General features: G+C 45.6%; 2 protein-coding genes across 3 annotated transcripts in view; one reads left to right on the top strand and one right to left on the bottom strand.

The window, feature by feature from the left end:
- The window catches only part of LOC140208593 (uncharacterized), a 290,808-nt gene that overhangs the window by 138,809 nt on the left and 130,819 nt on the right, over positions 1 to 21,180 (bottom strand). The window lies entirely within an intron of this gene.
- LOC140208586 (NACHT, LRR and PYD domains-containing protein 3-like) overlaps positions 8,412 to 21,180 on the top strand; it is a 38,121-nt gene continuing 25,352 nt past the window's right edge. Inside the window, exons 1-2 of one of the 2 annotated variants that reach the window (XM_072277364.1) lie at positions 8,412 to 8,499; positions 20,069 to 20,233. The gene's annotated coding sequence lies outside the window, so the exon portion shown is untranslated. Of the gene's footprint in view, positions 8,500 to 15,097; positions 15,229 to 20,068; positions 20,234 to 21,180 lie in introns of those variants that run through there. The other variant, XM_072277363.1, reaches the window with a different exon arrangement.

Below are 21,180 nucleotides of genomic sequence, written 5' to 3'. Positions count from 1 at the left end.
TCCGGACACAGCCGGTCCATCAGTATATCGAATCCAGACTTCTCCGTATAATTTGGGTTGATATCATATTAACCAACTCAAACCCCTTGGAGATAGTCAATATCCTCTCGTAGCTGAGTTCCAGAAAACATGTTGTCAATGGGATGTTGTGGACCGAGATGAGATGATCCTCTTAGATTTATGTTTCAGGCAATCGACGGTGATGGGGATGAAGGAGCAGTTGTCCCCTCAGTGAGTTGGACAACCACTTCCAGTTTGTACCCGGAGGATAATGATAGTTCATATATTTGCACTCGCCCAAGACAAGGCGGAGACAATGAAAGAGAGAAACAGATGGGAGAACGTGTTTATTATATGGTCTTCTGCAAATAAACTGGGGGATAATTGGTCTGTTATAAATGGATTTTAATAAGGCCTTATTTGGGCCTTATTAGGACCATTCATAACGTCAGAAGGTTTGGTATCCAGGGAAAGCTGGCTGGTTGATTCAGAACTGACGCTCACAGAAGGCAGAGGATAGTTGTGGATGAAGCGTTTTCTCTCTGGATGTCGGTGACCAGTGGAGTCCTGCAGGGATCTGTTCTGAGACCCCCGGCTTTTTGTGTATCTATGAATGATTTGGATGAGGAGGTGGGCGGGTGGCTTATTTTATTTGCAATGATGTGGAGGGAGGTTGGTGGAATTATGGAGAGTACAGAAGTTTGTCACAGATTACAACAGGACAGTGACAGGACGCAGGGCAGCGCTGAGAAGTTACAGATTGAGTTCAACCCGGAACGTTGCGAAGTGATTCACTTTGGAAGGATGAATTTGAAGGCAGAGGTGATACTTTCTCGAGACGCCGAGGGCCACACATTAGTACGAGTTCCACAATGGAAACAGAGTGATGAGACTCTCTGCAATAAGGGGAGGGCCGCTCATCGGTACGCATTCGGTACAATGGGCACGGAGCGGTGCACTGCAAGAGCAGAAGGAAGGGTGATTGACAAGTGAGCTTGACCACATCCGCTGTTCTGCACTTTCTTATAGTGACGCTCGAAAGGTAATATACCTGACAGTAAATCAGGAGAAAAAAAAAAAGAAAACTTAATGGTAGATAGTAGAACAGCCTGGGAACCTGCGGATTGTTCAGAGATTGTACTTGCTATATTTGTTCAAACAGAGAATGGATAGAGAAACAGTGGTAGAATTGTGGCAGGTTTGAGAATATCTTTAAAGTTAAATAGACTGCATCGCACGTCACGGGTGTGGCAGGGTCAAGTCATTGACTGGCAGAGATCAGGTTCCTGCCGAACGGCCCATGTGTGCGCTGGAAAACATTGCTCTTCAAACTGTCCACAGCCCTCGCTAACTTCCCGAAGACACGCTCCCTTTTTGATCGCAGGTCTCTGGAATATCGCTGCGGATCTTTTAAATTGTTTCGAGGAGTATAAGTGCAGTGTATTTTATTGTAACACATATCAGCTGTCACTGTGATTTCCATCATTCAAACCGCAGAAATGACTGGAACGACCGAAAGAAAAGAATGAGGGAATGTTTCCCTGTAATAAAGGTGCGTTCTCCATTTCACCTGCCAGAACAAACACCTTCCCTCAATTTCAGAAGCGAATGTGCTTTGTCAAATGTTACAAAATAAATGACTTCAAGATAAATGCCTACCTTAAAAGGAACACAGATGTAAAAATACCCTATGTAAATAGCTGAAGTCAGGTCTCATGGAAAATAACTTTGTAAACTCGCATTATATTTTGTTTTGAAGTAAAGAGTTTGCAATATCCCTTAAAGAATCAAATTCATGACAGGGGGACAGTGAGTAAAAATAGTTTAACGTAAGTGTTTGTGCAGTTGGTTGTCACTAATGTCCCTGACGCTAATTGACTCAGTGGAATTGCTCTCATCTCAATAAAAGTCTGCTAAACCGATGCCCAGTCCATCTGAGCAGCTGAAACGTTCCGTACAACTGAACGCTGCTTCTGACGGAATATGGGATATCCGGCGATTTACTACATCGCGGCCATTTACTATCCCACACTTGTCGCGGTTGGTGTCCCCGGTAAGATGCCGGAGCTGGTTACTTTATGTACGGTGCCGTCGTCTTGCTGTTACTCTGCTGTGGTATCCGCACTGTTACTGAGCACAGATGCGACCGTCGGCTGAAACGTGTTTCCGGAATGGAGGGTTCAGGCATTTGATTGTTTTATTTGCATTTTTCGTATTTTGATCGCAGTGTTTTCCTCTTTTGTCAATTAAATTCGTGCCGATATTGTCACTGTTTCACAATCTCACCTCGCTAGGCTTTCTGAAGTGATGCTGGTCTCCGGTTTTCTAGGTCCGAGTCTCTATCAGTGCAGACACTTCCTCCTTATAACAAATGGCAGCTTTTTTAAATGACGATCCAATCTATGTTCGACACGTAGGTCTGTTCTTCTGTAAATTTTACTGTAATTTTCAGTAAATGAGAAGTCGTGCTTCATATCTCCTTGACTCCACTTTGACACCGCTGCAAACAATCCTTTCAGCTATTTCAGCTCTAATAATGGAAGTGGTGTTGTTTACAGGAGCGATCGACTGCTCACCCTTACCTGAGTCGTGGAACTCGGATGCCTCGCTCTAAACTGTGGGAAGGTCGCCAATCCACCGACACTCACATCCGTCATTGTCCTCCAGCCGGCGTGTAGCGACCGAGCCCGTACACACTGGATTCCCGCTTTCTACTTCCAAACAGACCATATCCTGCTTAGCATCGGTAGAATGGGGGCATTCAGGGAACTGACCATATTTCTATTTTGTTTCCAAATTTCTTGCAGTTAACTTAACGGCGATTGTGATCCTTTCTCGGGGAAAATGCGGTCTCTCCAAATGCATCACCCGTTACCTGGTTGGAATGGCCACAGCGGATCTGATGGTGGTTATCGTTGTTGCTTTAGTGGAACAGACCAACAATATCTATATTTATTCCAGATCCCTGCTCTTTACTCCTGTATGCGCTCTGACAATTACATTTCGGTCTGTAACAACGGACTGTTCTGTTTGGTTTACGGTCAGTTTTACCTTCGATCGCTTCATCGCAATATGTTGCCGAAAGCTGCGGGAACGATACTGCACCGAGAGAACGGCAACGGTGGTTATCGTGACCGTGGTTATAGTGAGCTGCGGGAGATGTGCCCCGATTTACTTTGTCATTGAACCTTACGTCATCATTGACAACACGCCGTGGCGGTGCACCGGCTCATATGAATACGCCACTTCACCCGTGTGGAGAGCATACCAATTACTGTGGAGTATTTTAACACCATTGCTACCAATCGGCTTAATCCTGGTGTTTAACGGGTTAACCGTAAGACATATCGTTGCTGCAATTTGAGTCCGCAGAAGGCTTCGACACAGCAGCGACAATCAGAAAGATGCCGAGGTGGGAAAACGCAGAAAGTCGATTATTTTGCTGTTTTCCATATCAGCTAATTTCATATTATTTTGGATGCCCTATGTAGCCCATTCCCTGAAATGGCAACTGCAAAACTATTTTTACGAGGACAGATATTTGAGTTCCCCGGTATACATCCTACAGCAATTTGGGTTAATGTTGCTAATTCTCAGCGTGTGCACCAATACTTGTATCTATACACTGACACAGAGGAAATTCAGAGAAGAGCTGAGGAATGGAATGGTGTATGTGTTTACATTAAATGGCCGTCTGTGTAGATAACGCCCGCCTCCAATGGCAATTCAGCGGAGTTTTCAAATAAAGCCGTTTTCCAATGAACAGGGTTGGCAAATATGTCCTAAACTCAATTAATCATATACCTGCTCATCCGGAAATTGTAGAATTCACGGAAGATTGCTGAGTTCATGCAGTTCAGGTAGGGAGCAACAGAAACGTTCAATGCTGCTGCCGTGTTTGTTACAATGGTTGGAGTATGTTGCAAACTATCACAGACACTCGACTGTCACAAGGGCAGGGATGGCTGCAGGACTTTCCGTGTTTTAGATGTTGAAAAATGGGCAGGGTCGGGTAACAAATAGACTGTGAGATGAACACAGAAACATGAAGGGCGCGATCTCCCTATTTGGAGTATTCTATACAGCCGCTCACCAGATTAACAAAAAGAACTGCAAGGGGAACAGCGAGGAACCGATTGGAAGGGAAAGATCGACACGTGTCATGCTATTGGCACGGGTAAATGAAACTTCCACAATATTCTTTGGCACCTCCCCAGGGTAAAAGGTTTCGGTATGGCATAATTTCTCAGTTGTGTCCAGGAAGGATTCACGTCACTATAAGAAGACACTCGGACTAGCGAACAGTCCAAACCGGATCTAATAATAGAAAAGGAAACGGATCAGGTGACAGATCTCTCCGCGGGTCAGCATGTCAGAGCGATAGGGCAGAACTCCCCGACATTTACCTTGCACGGGGATAGGACCAGGAGCATGGAATGTATTTAATTGGGGCTCTGCGAATTATGGGGCTACCTGACAGGAACTTGTGAAGGTAAATTGGGAAATGGTGTACTCCGGGAAATGCGCAGCAGATATATGGTGATTGTTGAAGGAACAATGACATGAGGTTCAGTATAGGCTTGTCTCTTTATGGCAGGGAAAGGATAATAGCGTAATGTAACTCTGGGAGACAAGAAGATTGGAACGATTCAAGAGGAAGAAAGAAAGATATTTAAGATTTAGGAAGAAAGGATCACATAGGGCTATGGCGAGTCACAGTGCAGACAAGAAAGAATTTAACAGTGGACTTAGAAGAGGTAGAAGGGGGGTTGAGAAGGCCTTGGCGAGTTGCACTGTGAAGAGCAGGAGGAGACTGGAGAGAGTGGGGGCAGATCAGAGGAAAACTTGTGTCTGGAGTCCAAGGAGGCAGTGAATCTCCTCACCGAATACATTGATGAATGTGAACACAGCGAAAAAAAGCAGATATGCTCGAACATGCCGACGCTGAAAAAGAGGATGCGCTGGAAACTTGGAAAACATTATGATGGATAATTTCCCCGATATAGCAAAGGATATAGTCCAGGCAATTTTGGACGGCGAGCGAAGTTACTGCTGAGCTTTTGGACAGGATATTTGTGTCTTCGCTGGCCACAGAGGTAAAACTAGACGATTTCAGGTTGGAAAAAGTTATTCATTTGTTGACGTAAGATAACAGCTATACTTCTTGAAATTATAGACCAGGGAGTCTTACATCAGTAGTGGGTAAGCTACTGGAGAGGATTATTGAAGAGGAAATTAATGAGAATTTGGAGAAACGTAGTTTGGCTACGGAGAGACAACATGGCATGTTGTCCTTTCTGAGCCAGACAGAATTATTTGAAAAAGTGAAATTAAAACAAACAGAAGAATCAGAACAGTCGATCTGGGTGCATTAATTTTGTTCAGGCGTTTGATCAGTTCCCCATAGTGGACTCATTCAGAAAGTCAGGAGGCGAGTGAACCAGGGAAGCCTGGCTGCTTGGTTCACAATTGGCTTACTCACAGAAGGCAGATGATTAGAGTGAATTCTGACCGGAAGGCAGCGGGCAGCGGTGTTCCACAAGGAGGATCGAAATTTCGGTACACTTTACAACTATACTTGAAATCTGCAGTTACGGTGCTCCGAGAAATAGGGCTGAGGGGAATAACCGATTTAATCTGATCACCCAGCAGCAGCTGGATAATTTATAGAATTAGATTATGAAGACTCGCAGTCCTCTTTTATTGTCATTTAGTAATGCATGCATTAAGAAATGATACAATATTTCCTCTGGTGTGATATCACAAAACACCGGACAGACCAAGACGGAAAAAACGAACAAAACCACATCATTATAACGTGTAGTTACAACAGTGCAACAAGACCATAACTTGATGAGGAACAGTCCGCATCTCACGCAGACGGGAGAAGGAACAAAAACTCCCCCTGCCATGCCCGACCACAGTCAACTCTGAGTCTTCAGAAAACTTTGAGCTCCGATCAGCCCTCCGACACCGAGTACCGAGCACCACCTCTGTCCGAACGATTCGACCTCAATCATCTTTATTAGAGGTGTACAAGATAATGAGAGGCATTGACCGTGTGGATATTCAGAGGCTTTTTCCCAGGACTGAAATGGCTAGCACGAGAGGGCACAGTTTTAAGGTGCTTGGAAGCAGGTACAGAGGAGATGTCAGGGGTAAGACTTTTACACAAAGAGTGGTGAGTGCGTGGAATGGGCTGCCGGTGGCGATGGTGGAGCCGGCAACGATAGGGTCTTTGAATGGTCTCCTGGATGACTATATGCAGCAGTAGAAAAATAGAGGGCTATGTGTAAAACCCAGGTAGTTCGAATGTAGGGACATGTTCAGCACAGCTTTGTGGGCCGAAGGGCCTGTATTGTGCTGTATGTTTTCTATGTTTCTATGACCGCACCTTTCCGAGATTTAACAACTTTTCCATTTATTTGTGCTTCTCAAAAATGTGTACAGTACAATTAAACCTCCCCCGGAAGTTCAAAATGAGCAATCCAGGCTGCCTTATATTTCCACACAACTAAAGGGGAGAATCGGTTAATTACCCTTTAATTTAAATTTTGCACTCTTATTTAATTTAATACACACACACACACACACACACACACACACACACACACACATATATACATGTATTAATTTACCTTTTTCGTCTATGATGAATTACATTGTACTGCTGCCGGAAAGATAACACGTTCCAGGACATTGCCGGTGATATTAAACCAGATTCTGACATTGTCAGGGGAGACCCTCCCACCGGTCACGTGATCACACATTACCGCAGATGTGCAGCAGTTGCGGTTGTTACGGGCCTGCGGTTTCGCACTGTGGACTGTTACTTTAAGAGCGCCTGAGTGAGGCGGGACTATGACGTCAATCACAAGCTTTCGCAGTTTGTGCAGATTAAAATAGACAGACAGAGAGATAGATAGAGAGAGAGAGAGAGAGAGAGAAAGAGAGAGAGAGAGAGCACAGCTACTCTCGCAGTCTGAGTAAGAGTTGGAACTAAGAACTGCCGGGGCAGGTTTGCTCCAGATGTGTGTGTCTCACACTTCGTATTATCCACCGGAGTGGATTCAGGAATGATCTGTGGGACCACTCGAAGTTAACCCTTGCCTGGGTATATGATGTGGTAACCACTTGAAGACGACATTCCTGTGACAGGTCACTTTTATGAGATATTTGAGTGGACTTTGGATCGATTCAATGGATAAGATCTTCGACGACGGCTCTTTCGTTTATCTGTGAAATTCGACGTGATCGCCTTCTCTCTACGGTTGTCTGGGATTACAGATATCTCTCTCTCTCACATCATTCACATCGTGGACAACTGAACTTGCATATTTCACCCTCGTAAGACTCTAGCTTTGTTTCCAAGTTTGTTACCTCGGAAGCCACACACATATATATACCTACATAACACTGTTAACTTTTCTTTATCCTTCTTAAGTTAAGATATTATAAGTAGTTACTAATAAAGATAGTGGTTTTAACATCTAAACCAGACTCCATTTGTAATCTATTGCTGCTGGTTCGTAACACCGGTTTGTTTCCCAAGTCCCACCCTCCGCTCTGCTTTACTGAGCCGAGGGAGGGATCGCTGACTGCGGGGTGAAGACATCAAGTTCACATCGGTGCGTATCGAGGCCGGTCCCAAGCGGGGAGGCCTGATGTTGGGCAGTCAGTCCCGTTAACTTCTCCGAATTGGCGGCCTCGCCCCGCTTCCTGGAGCAGAATCTGCCGGCGTCGGTCCGGGTTGTGGGACCTTCACAGCGAACCATCTGAAATGAGCCTCTGCTCAGTCCCTGTTGTCTAGTTCTGACGGGCGGGGGAGGAATGAGGCGGTGATGCCGGGACTATACCCATCTTTCATCTTTCATCTTTCGTCCGTTCAGACAAGGCGGTGGCGTCCAGATCAGTCACCTCCTCCCACTGTGGATGGGCATTTGTTTTTCAGCCCATTTCACAGTTATGACCTGCTGAAGTGCAGCCATTGTTTCCCGATGTATGACCCTATTTACGGGAGATTTGGACCTCTTGCATTCATCTGTGCTGCTCAAAAAATTTTACACTCCCACACACACACATACACACACACACACACACACACACACACACACACACACACACACACACACACACACACACACACACACACACATGTCCTTATTGTGGTACACAGTTTTTCTCTGTTATTATATATTACTTGGTATTGCTGCCGTAAAGACAACACATTTTTATGACACATACCGGTGATATTGAACCTGATTCTAATATTGACATGAGAGACTCACCAATCCCGTTTACCGCGGAGCTGCAGCATCTGCAGGTTTGTGTCCGCTCCCCCACCACCGCTCTCCGCCCACCACAGCGCTGGAGACGCGGAGCTCATACTGCGCATGCTCAGTCTCGATAGTCGGTGGTTTCCTTTCCGTTCAGCGTTGATGCGGATCGTCGGCGGGGAGCCGGGGGAAGATTTACTGTCGGCGGGGGAAGCTCCCATCGGTGAGTATTGAGGCCGGTCCCGAGCGGGAAATCTGACGATGGGCAGAGAGTCCCGTTAACTCACACGGACAGGCGGTTTCGGTCCGGGTTGCTGGCCAAAACTTGCCGGGGTCGATCCTGGTTGTGGGACCTTCACACCGAGCCGCCGGAGATGAGCCTCCGCTCAGCCCCTGTTGCTCTAGTCCTGGGAGCGGGATGAGGCGGGATGCTGGAACTACTCCCATCTGTGGAGTTGTACCCGGGGATCTTTATGTCCATCACCCGGCCCGGTAGCGGATCCAAACTTCACCTGCGGCGATGCCTGGGGTCGACAATTGTTTTACATAGTTCCAGTACACGGGAAGCGGCCATTCGGCCTGTCGTGCTTTTGCAGACAGAGAAGATTAATGGCAGTAACTCCACGTTCGAGGCATTTCCCCACGTGTATGAGCAGTTTTATCTTTTCCCCGTTGAGACCAGCAGTGACATCCAGATCTGTGACGGCATCTCTTTCTGTCTGGGCATTTTGTTCTTGATTCCATTCCCCTGTTACGACCTGCCGATATTTCCGGGTATATGACCATATTAATGTGAGAATTAAGCGTATTCCATTTATGTGTGTGTGTGTGTATATATATATTATCTGAATGGGGGCTGATTAGGAAAAGGGGAGGTGCAACGAGACCTGGGTGTCATTATACACCAGTCATTGAAAGTGGGCATGCAGGTACAGCAGGCGGTGAAAAAGGCGAATGGTATGCTGGCATTTATAGCGAGAGAATTTGAGTACAGGAGCAGGGAGGTACTACTGCAGTTGTACAAGGCCTTGGTGAGACCACACCTGGAGTATTGCGTGCAGTTTTGGTTCCCTTAATCTGAGGAAAGGTTTCCTTGTCATAGAGAGAGTACAAAGAAGGTTCACCAGATTGATTCCTGGTATGGCAGGACTTTCATATGATGAAAGACTGGTTCGCCTAGTCTTATAGTCGTTGGAAGTTAGAAGATTGAGGGGGTATCTTATTGAAAGGTATAAAATCCTACAGGGATTAGACAGGCGAGATGCAGGAAGATTGTTCCCGATGTTGGGGAAGTCTAGAACGAGGGGACACAGTTTGAGGATAAAGGGGAAGCCTTTTAGGACCGAGATTAGGAAAAACTTCTTCAAACAGAGAGTGGTGAATCTGTGGAATTCTCTGCCACAGGAAACAGTTGAGGCCAGTTCATTGGCTATATTTAAGGGGGAGTTAGATATGGCCCTTGTGGCTAAAGGGATCAGGGGGTATGGAGGGAAGGTTTCTGAGTTGGATGATCAGCCATGATCGTACTGAATGGCGGTGCAGGCTCGAAGGGCCGAATGGCCTACTCCTGCACTTATTTTCTATGTTTCTATATTTCTATGTGGGTTCCTCAATAGTGTGTACACTTTAGTGAAAACTCTCTACAGATGTTCCAGAGGAAAAACTCGTTCTCTCTGATGTTTCCACACAATTAAAGTGGGGAATCGTTTATTATTGTCATGTACCGAGGTATAGTGAAAACCTGTCTTGTGAACCATCCATAGTAATCAATACATTACAACAGAACATTGAGGTGATGGAAGGTAAAATAATAACTGAATGTAACAAATCATTATGGTTACAGAGAAAGTGCGGTGCAGGTAGACATATGGTCCAAGGTCACATGGAGTTAGATAGTGAGGTCGACAGTCCATCTTATTAAGCTGTGTCCTATCATACTGGGAACATTCAATTTGATATCACAGCAAAATGGAGGCCATCCTTCAGCCCAGTGGTATGTTTCTGTTTTCTTTTAATCTTCCACCGGATGGGTGGGGAGAGGTGAGAATGTCCAGGTTTGTGGAGAACTTTGATTATGTTTCCTGTTTTGCTGAGGCAACGGGGAATATAGAGACAGTTCATGGGGGGTGGGGGCGGCCTGTTTCTATGTTGTGCTCAGCTGTGTCCACAGTTCTCTGATGTTTCAACTTCTCATGGGCAGAGCAGCAGCCGTACGAAGGCGGGAAGTATCCAGATCGGATACTTTCCGTGACTCATTGATAAAGTTTGGTCAGGGGCAAACGGTATATGCCAAATTTCTTATTGTTTGTTCTAGCTGTGTCATTTTAGGATACCTCACTGATCAGTATCAGCAAACTTTCTTCTGACCTATGTCATCGTTGTAAAGTGCTCTCTTTCACCTTTTACTTCATTTAATTTTCCAGGATTCGTTGTTGTTTTATTATTTTTTTATTTTTTTCTGTGTTTTTGTTGTTGTTTTTTTTTCCTTTGTTAATAAGAACTACCAGAGGTCTAATTGAATACAGCACGAGGCAGGGTAAAAGCAGGCATTACAATTTTAGTTTCTCCGTTAAAAAGTGGCCTAGTGTTGATCCTTGACACTATGAAACTCATAACATCTTATATTAAGTTTGTTATTTCGTTTCTCAGTTATTTTTGGTGAGCCACTTCCTCCGTTTCCAGGGCAACGGCCTGTCAGAGCTGCAGCAAGTGTTGCACATTTTGCCGCTCTGTGGTCACCGCCTCTCAGCGTAGAGACAGTGGCCCCAGGAGCAAATGTAACAGAATGACAGTGGGAGGATAGGATGCTGTGAGCATTGACTGTATAGGATATATTACACCAGGGTCAGAATGAACTCAGAACTAGCAAATTGGAGGGGTCAGAGTGGCATTTACACAAATGGTTTAAACATTTTAGTCTGTCCCAAATATTTTGCAAACAGCTACTATCTGTGCATTGAAAATGAACAAAAAATGCTGTTACCGGAAATGTAAAGTAATACAAGAGAGAATGCTGGAAACGCTCAGCAGATCGGCAGCATCTTAGACAGTCCCAGTTCTGAAAGGGTCAATCCACACCATTTCTCCTTTGAGGAATGTAGCTGGATGTACTGAGACCCCAGCATTTTCTGTTTTATAATTTTACATTTTGTTTCTGCTACCCTGAGGGAAACATGGCAGCCAATCGTGTTGGGCAGGATCCCTCACGGCAATAAGATGGTGATCAAATGTGCTCAGTTTAGCTTCTGGAGATATGCTGAAGTGTAGCGGTATCCTCTCTCAAGCTACAGCCTGGTTCACCAGCCTGAGCCCCGACCCCGGCAGAGGGTCTTCAGGTTCCAGTTCCAGCTCAGTTTGTAAATCAAAAGTGGCAGCAGCACCACGGCAAATCGCCGGCATCGAAGCGTCTGTGACTGGGTCATACTATCAGGATGGATTCTCTCAGAACATGGAACTGGCAGTGTATGGATTTCAATCCAGGTTGGCAATTCTACAGCTGGGATTGGAATTTCCTCAGTCTGCAGTGAAGCTGCAGCCTCGGGTGGTTGGACATTGGTTTTGGGGAAATCACCGACTACACCATCCAGCGGGACATCATATCTGTCAAGTATTCTGGAGATGTTAGAGGAGGTAAATATGTAGATAGATGAAGTTGAGCCGTGATTTTGTCTAAATGGACTTTGGTAAAGCCTCAAACAAGATCCCGCACGGCAGCTGATCTGGAAGTTTCGGTCACATGGGATTCACGGGGAGCTAGCGAGGTTGATTCACACTGGGATCAATGACAGGAAGAAGATAATAATACAGTTCCTCTTGTCCTTATCTACCTCCCCTTCAGCCTCTGCAACTTCCACAATATACAGTGAGGTCTTACAACTAAACATATCTTTACCTTCCTCGCTCCCACCCCACCCTCCTCTTTCAACAGGGATCATCCCTCCTCAATTCCCTTGTTCAATCATCCCTCCTCACTAATTTCCCTCCAGTCACTTATCCCTACAAATGGCCTTGGTTCTACACCTACCCGTACACCTTCTCCCTCGCCTTCATGCATAGCCCAAAACAGTCCTTCCAGACGAGGCAACACCTCACCTGCGAATCTGTTGGGGTCGTCTATTGTGTCCCGTGCTCCCGATGGAGCCTGATTTACATTGGTGAGACCCACCGTAAATTGGGAGACCGTTTTGTTGAGCGTCTCTGTATCATCTGCAAGAAGGGGGACTTCGCAGTGGCCAAACATTTTAATTATGATTCCATTCTGACGTCTCGATTTATGGTCTCCTTTCGTGCTGGGATGAGAACACCCCCAGAGTGAAGGGGCAACACCATATATTCCATCTGGGCAGTCTCCAACCCGATTACATGAGTATTGAATTCTCCTTCCAGTAAACACGTCCAACGCCTCACACTCCTCTATGCCCTTCTCTGAACTTTCATTTCTGCTCACCAGCCTATTGCTTTCCCCTGAGTCCCCTCCTTCCCTTTCTCCTATTGACACTGTCCGATTCTCTCTTCTCCAGCCGTTAACTTGTTCTACACTTGACTTCACTGGCACCGTCCAGCTCGCCTCTTTCTCCTCCCTAAAGTTTTATTCAGGTATCTTGTCCATCCCTCCTCAGTAATGAAGGAGACTTTTTGCCAAAAATGTTGACTGTTTACACTTTTCCACAGACACTGCCTGATGTGCTGAGTTCCTGCAGTATTTTGTGTGTGTAGCTTTGAATTTCCAGAATTTGCAGGTTCTCTCGTGTTTAAGTGAGGTATGGACAACATTTTTTTTCAAAAGTGTTGCTCCCTCGGAATTTTTTTGTTGATGATAGACTGCTTGGAGATGAACACAAATATAAGTTCAGACTACTTGTATCACATAGGAATTTGGAGAAACAACAAATGAACTTTTATTGAATATAATGTGTTTAATTGCATGATTTTGCTGATGCTTTGGAATAGCTCAACTAAGTTTAAATTATTTTGTTAATGATTTTCATTTGTACTCAGTGTCTGAGCCTGCTCGCTTTAGTGTGCAACAATAATTCGCCAGCATTGATGAATTCCAGTTGCCCCGGTGTCTTCTCTCCATGACCGCTATCTCCTGGTGAAACCTTTCACCTGCTCATCACTAACAGCAGCGAGATTTACAGGGAAGAAGTCTAAACGGGAATGCAGAAAATGTATCTTTACTGACATGTTGTATTTCATGGTTTTATATGTTTGAAGCATGATTTCAACCAGCTGCATGTAGGTTGGTGCTCTGTAGATGCCGAGAACAAAATTCAACAACTTTCTTGAATGCCTTCCATGTGATTTTCTCCGGTCCCACTAGAAATTCTTCAAGTTGCCTGTCATTGATGACCTGTTTGACTTGTGGACCAACAAAAGTGCTTTCCTTAATCTTGGCATCAGTTATTCCGGGAAACATCTGTCTCAAATATCAAAATCCTTCATAGAAATGTTTGTGCCTGGTGATAGAAAATTCCATCCTTACAATCATGAACCCTATAATATTTATAAAAGCCTGTCCTTCCGTGCAGCAGCCGCGACGCCTAAGCATGCCTGGACAAGATAGGAAACTTGCCAACTTACATTGTAGGCAACATTTTAATTGACTTAAATTATGAATTGAAATAATAAGCATAAGTGATTTCAAAAAAATGGAGCGTGGTAGGGAAACTTCATGTTGGTTTTCATGATCAGTAGCCCAAAATTCAGAAGATACACCTGAAGGTTGAGGAAGCAAAGCCGTTGTTGTCCAGAGTGATTACCGTAATAATTATTTGGGCTTTGTTGAGATTATATCTGGAATATGCTCCCCATACTAACATGGGTTCTGTAGACCAAAGAACAAACCGCCAGAGGAACTCAATGGGTCGGGCAGCATCTGTGGAGGGAAATCAATTTTCAATATTTTGGGCTGAGACCCTCCCTCTGGACTGAGAGTGGACGGGAAATAGTCAGAGAAAAGAGGTGAGGGGTGGAGATGGGGCAAGACCTGAGGAGTGAGAGGTGGATCCAGCTGAGGAGGGAGGTGGGAAGGTGGAACTAGTGACAGGGGTGCGAAGTAAGTGTTTGGGCCAACATGGGGCTGCAGAAATGGAATTTAAATCCATGGAGGGTTATCGAAGAAGTTAGAGAGTGTTTGTTTTAGAGATTCAGCAGAATGAGTATTGGAGGACGATGAAGTCTCAGTGATCGTCTTCGCATAAAACAGAGGCCGGCAGATGTGTGGAGACCGAAGGGATCGAGGAACTGTGGATCGGACAAAAACTCTTGGCTGAGATGGGAGAACAACCGACATCTTGTTGATGGTTTGAGGGGCTGAATGGCCACCTCCTACTGTTTCTCACTTGATATTTCAGTGTTCCTGTCCAGCGAGGCTCCGGAGGAATGTGAATAGAAATTAGTGCTTACAAGCATAGAAGTGATTTCCATGAAACCTGCACAACTCCTGTTCGGGTGGGAATTGTGTATCGGACCGGGATGGGAATCGAAACCGTAACTCGGAGAACCGGGAGGTGGAGCGATGGGGATGGGGAAGACAAAGAGGGAAAATTTTAAAATGTAGCTGGTGTAAAAAATGAAATAACGTGTAAAACGCAGCGGTGGGTCGGGCTGCGTGTGAGGGGCGAGGAACAGAGTCACCGGTTCAGATGGGAGACCCTCCACCCGTCACGTGATCCCGTTTCTCGCTCCCATTTCAAGCGCAGATCTGCAGCATCTGCGGGGTTTTATTATCGAGGTCCCGCCTCCGCCTCAGCCCCCCGCTGCCGAGGCTCCGCCCCCGCTCTCACAGTCCCCGGATGGGCGGTGCTGTTCTATCCGTTCTCTGTTGAAGCGGATCGTTGGCTGGGAGCCGGTGAACCGATCGCTGTCTGCGGGACAAATTAATCAAGTTCTCATCGGTCAGTGTTGAGGCCGGTCACTAGGTGTGAACGCGACCGACAATTTCCCATCGGTGAGTACTGATGTCGATCCCGGTGGGGTGGGGTGGGGTGGGGGGGGGTGCTGATGTTGGGCAGAGCGTCCCGTTAACTTCCTCGAACTGGCGGCCTCGTCCCACTTCCTGGACACAACCTGCCGGGGTCAGTCCGGCTTATGGGACCGTTACACCGAACCGCCTGAGATGAGCCGCCGCTCAGCCCCGGTTGTTCTGGTCCCAGGAGCGGGATGAGGTGGTGAAGCCGAGACTGAACAAATCCATTAAGATGTAGCTGGGGACCTTTACCTCCATCACCCGGCCCGGTCTCGGATCCAAACTTCACCTGGATCGGTGCCTGGGGTCTTTAATTGTTTTACATATGTCCAGCACACTGGAATCGGCCGTTCGGCCTGGTGTGTTCTTGCAGACGCGAGGGTTCAACAGAGTAATCACACCCTCGGGACACTGATCCACGTGTATGAGTAGTTTCATTTATCCCCCGTTCAGACAGGACAGTGAGATCCAGATCTCTAACGTAGGACAGTGAGATCCAGATCTCTAACGTCCTCTCGGGGTACTGGGAAGTTTATTTCCATCTTCTTTCCATTGCAACGACTTGCCGAAATGCAGCCAGTGTTTCCCGATATATGAGCCTATTAATGCGGGAATTAAGTGTTGTTTCATTTATCTGAGTTTCTCGGAATTGTGTACACTCCCTCCAGAAATTCCAAAGGAGCAACCCAGGCCGTCTAATATTTCCACACGATTAAAATGGGGAATCTTTATTTTGTTTTACATGTACAGAGGTAGAGTGAAAATCGTGTCTTCGGTATCATCCACACAGATCAATACATTACAGCAGTACATTGAGGCAAAACAATACCTGAGTGTAACAACTCATTCTGGTTACAGAGGAAGTGCAGTGCAGGTAGATATGTGGTGCAAGGTCAGATCGATTTAGACTGTGAGGTCAGGAGTCCACTCAACACGCTGGGAACATTCCGTTCGCTTATCACAGCAGAACGGACACCATCCCTGAGCCTGGTGGTATGTTTCTGTTTTATTTTATCTTCGCCCCTGTGGAAGGGTGAGAAGTGAGAATGTTCAGGTTGTGGGGATCTTTCATTATGTTGGCTGCTTTACTGAGGCAGCGGGAAGTGTAGACTGAGTCCATGGAGGGGAGGTTGGTTATGGTGTGCTCAGCTGTGTCCACAGTTCTCCGCTACTTCATTCAGTTAAAGAAATAGCAGTAGACAGTAGTTGTATTAAGCTGTGCGGTATCGGGATGGGATACTTTCTCCGGAGCACTGATGAAGCGTGTAGGGTGGAAAACGACATATACCGAACTTCTTAGTCAAGTCAAGTTTATTGTCATTTCGACCATAAGCTACTGGGACAGTACACAGTAAAAAGAAAATAACGTTCCTCCAGGGCTATTGTTTGCTCTGGCTTTGTTATATTGGAATCTGTTATCTAGTAGTGTGTACTATTATTTCAGTGTCTGTGTATTACTGGACGACCATCGGAGAGTGCACTTGATTCCTTCTCCCACCGGTTTCCATCTGCTCATTCCCTGCCCATCTGGTTCAACCTCTGTCCAGTCTGAATCCCACCAACTGAATGATATATATCAACCCACTGTTCAATCTCCATCCAGCCTGTATCCCACCACATCAATGATATCTATCAACCATTTTGTTCAATCTCTGTCCAGTCTGAATCCCACCAACTGAATGATATATATCAACCCACTGTTCAATCTCTGTCCAGTCTGTATCCCACCACATCAATGATATCTATCAACCATTTTGTTCAATCTCTGTCCAGTCTGTATCCCACCACATCAATGATATCTATCAACCATTTTGTTCAATCTCTGTCCAGCCTGTGTCCCAATGCCACAATGATATATTTCAGCAAACTCTCTTCTAAATTTTGTCTTCATTGTGAAGTTTTGTTTTGCATCTTTTCCAGGATTGGGTTTTTGATAGCTGGAGCTACCAGAGGTTTAATTGAACACAGCAGGTGGCAGGGTAAAAGCAGCCATTTCAATTTTAGTTTCCCCGTTACAAAATGGCTGCAGTGTTAATCTTTGTCAAAATGAAACTCACAGCATCTGATGTTGAGTTTGTTATTTCCTTTTTCGGTTATTTTCGGTGAGCCACTTCCTCCGTTTCCAGGGTAACAGCCCGTCAGAGCTGCAGCAAGTGCTGCACATTTTTATCGCTCTGTGGTCACCGCTTCTCAGCGGCCTCAGGAGCAAATGTGACAGAATGACAGTGGGAGGAAAGGATGCTGTGAGCATTGACGGTATGGGATGTATTACACCAGGGTCAGAATGAACTGAGAACTAACAAATGGTTTGGGGTGGGGTGGCATTTACTGTTTAGGGTGTTGTTGATATTTTACAATCAGTTACTATCTGTGCATTAAAACGAGGAGGGAGAGAATACTACAGTTGCAGGAAATTCAAAGTAAGGAGGAGAAAATACTGGAAACGCTCAGCAGATAGGCAGCATCTCGAACAGTCTCAGTTCTGAAACTGGGTCTTCCACCATTTGTCCTTTCAGAGATGTAGTCTGATGAACTGAGTTCCCAGCATTTTCTACTTTATAATTTTACATTTTGTTCCTGCTACACTGCAGGAAACATGGCAGCCAGCTGTACTGGGCGAGATCCCACGCAGCAAGAAGATTGAACTGGGATTAGCTGAGACACTGCCGCATATTACCGGCAGCAAAGAGCCCTGGGAGAGTTGGTGCTTGAGATACAATCTTGGGATGGGGGCTCCAGGAATATGGAACTGGCAGTGTTTGGGCTTCGGTCTACGTTGGTGCTTTTACAGATGTGGCTGGATGTTCCTCCTTCCACAGTGAAGCAGACGTCTCCAGGGGCTGGATATTGGTAGCGTGAGTCTGTCAGTGTGAGATGTGGAAACACCCAATGTGATATGTGGAAAAGATGTGTGAGGCTCTGGGTGTGGGCTGTGACCCTCTGAGGTTGGATCCTGGAATACCACACGTTTTCACCCAGATAAAATGAATCAGGGGATCAGGTTGTCCGGGTTTATGAGATGTTGAGCGAGTATTTCTGTTCTGTGCTCAGATGTTTGGTTCTGAGGTTCTGAAGTTCTGAAGCAAAGCAGAGAATGAGTTCCCATTCCATCCCTCGCAGGGAGAGGCTGTGATTAATACGCTATTTTGTGTTTGCCCCAGTAGAAATAGACCGGGGTTTCAGAATTCAATTCACTTTTGGAAATTCCCCCTCACTGTCACCTGTCTATCTGCCAGTGGGAGTCAAAGGGAAACTCAAGATGCTGAAGATAGAACAGAACATGGAACAGTACATCACAGGAACAGGCACATCGGCCACAATGGTGTGCCAAACCAGATAAAAAGTAAATCAACCCCCCTCCAAAAAAAAATAATGACGCCTACGTACACAATGTCCATATCCTCTCAATCTTCCTCACACCCATGTGCCTACCTAAACATCTCTTAATAGCTTCCAATGTGTTGGCTTCCACCACCATAACAGACAATGCATTCCAGGCATCCACACCTCTCTGAGTAGAAAAACTTACCCTAACATTTCCTTTGCAACTACTCCCTCACACCTTCATTGCATGTCCTCTGGTATTAGACATTTCTAACCAGTGAAACAATACTCCCCGTCTACTCTATCTATGTCTTTCATAATCTTATAAACCTCCATCCGATCTTCCCTCAGTTCCTACCACTCCATGGAGAACAACCCAAGATTTTCCACTAAAAACTGGATGATGTTTGAATCCATTCTGATGAAAGGTTAAGAAACCGAATTGCTAACTTTTTTCCTCTCCCCACAGCTGTTCCTTACCTGCTGAGCATTTCTAGTGATTCCAGTTTATCTGTGTTACATTCATCCTGGAACATTTTGTGAGAGTTGACAGAAGAGTAAAGAAGGCACAGCTTTTCCCAGTACATTATCCTGGTACCAATTGTCCTGTTTTCCCCGGAAATGTATTCAGTACAGCTGTTGATAACAAGGTTCACAAGAATAATCTGAGGAATAAGCATTATGCATGTGGAGCATTTGATGGACCTGGGCCTGTGTTCAGTGGAGTTCAGAGGGATGGTGGTTGGGGTTTGGTGGTGGTGGGGGGTGGAAGTTAGGGCGGGGGTGATTATTTACACCAACTGAATAACAGCAAGTCTGGATGCACTGGGAATGGAGAGGGTGTCTTGATTAGACGGAGAGTCTGGGATCTGAGAGTGCTGCCTCAGAATAAACAGACTTCACTTTAAAACTGAGACGAGAGCAATTACTTCAGCCAAAGGTTGGTTCATCTGTAGAATTTGATGCCACAGAGGGTGGTGGAGGCTATCGTTCGGTATATTCATGTTCTGGATTGCTAAATAGGTCGAGTGTTATAGCAGGGAAGCAAGAATATGGTGTTGGAAAAAAAAACATCCTCCGTGATTGATTATGGAGCAGACTGGAATGACCGAATCACCTAATTCTACTCCTATGTATTATAACTTGTATCTTATAACATGACTGAACGATGACTTCTTTGTATCCCATCACAAACAAGAGAAGATCTTCAGATGCTGGAAATTCAAGCAACACACACAAAATGCTGGAAGAACTCAGCAGACCAGGCAGCATTAATGGAAGAGAGTAGAGTCAACGTGCACATGTTGCCTGGCCTGATGGGTTCCTCCAGAATTTTCTGTCTGTTCTTTTGTATCCAAGACAGGTTATGTAAAGTGTGAGGGACAGTTCCAGATTTCTTCACTCAGATCATATCTGTATTAAGATTTAAATTTCAGGTTAATGCTTTGTTCTTGTTTGTGTTAGTAACATATTTCATTATCTGTCTGGTTAAATTTAGACCTGCGGTGAGAGGTTTATTGGAAGAAAAGCCCACGACTGGAAGCGAACCACAACTGAAGATGAGGGAACAGCAAGAATGGAACCAGCCCGAGGACTGAGAGCATCAACTGGAGAGAACCCTTCTGACTCGAAGTTTCCATTAATTCAGCCAGGAGAAAGTTTGGTGAGTCTCATTTACTCTAACATTGGTCCTTTAGACATTGCACTTCTGTACCAAGGAAAATAGGAAATAGCTGGAATGAGACTAAATAAACCTAGATGTGCCAGTTATGTCAGTTGCAATCATTCCAGATCTGCTAATATGCTGTCGGCATCAGCTCTGTGAAGCCACGCACATTCCCTCATATTGTTTGCTCATTTCAAACTTGTCACTTCCGATTTTTCCTTGCTTTGTCTGTGAAATGCGTTTAGAATTTCTTCCCTCTATTAGACGCCGCAGTTGTTTCCTGCTGTAGTGATAACAGAAATGTGGAATTACCATGACTACTACTACATCTACTCAGGCCTAGGGGGCCGGCGTCAGGCACGATGACGGACTCCCCACTGCTCCGTCTGCCTCATCAGTGTGTTCAGTTCACCTACATTAGCCGTGCCGCTGTCTTCTAGGACCGTGTTGACCATAGTCTTGAGAGGGCGCCCAGGGTTCATCCTCCCATGTTTCAGCTCCCATATGATGACTAGGCTGGCAGGTAGCTCGGGGTGTCGTACCATGAACTGCAGCAACATGTCATTAATTCCCCCGTCTATTGCAAGCTGCAATGATATACTTGCCCTCAAGTATATCGTCGTGCAAGCCTCTGCTAAGAGCAAACCCTCTTGAAGCCAAATGTCCCAGCACCACATTTCATTCAGTCCTAACTAGCAACAGCCAACCAATAAATAATACTTACATACCCTGGCGTCATAAACTATTTTTTTTTACCAAAAAAATTGTCAGAATCCGTGCTCAAGCAGAAGTAGGTTTTGCAATGTTCCCATCTGACCCTGTAGCAAAGGCACAGGTTACATCTGACTTGAGATGAACGAATGTCCACGCAGCCAGGACTGCTACAGCTGCCGGAGTCGGTTTAAACTCAGTCGTTGAGGGATGGGAAGCAGCCTGTTGAGTCA

Source organism: Mobula birostris, chromosome 13 (genome assembly GCF_030028105.1).
Source record: "Mobula birostris isolate sMobBir1 chromosome 13, sMobBir1.hap1, whole genome shotgun sequence".
Taxonomy (NCBI): Eukaryota; Metazoa; Chordata; class Chondrichthyes; order Myliobatiformes; family Myliobatidae; genus Mobula; species Mobula birostris.
This window is presented reverse-complemented; position numbering and strand designations above follow the sequence as displayed.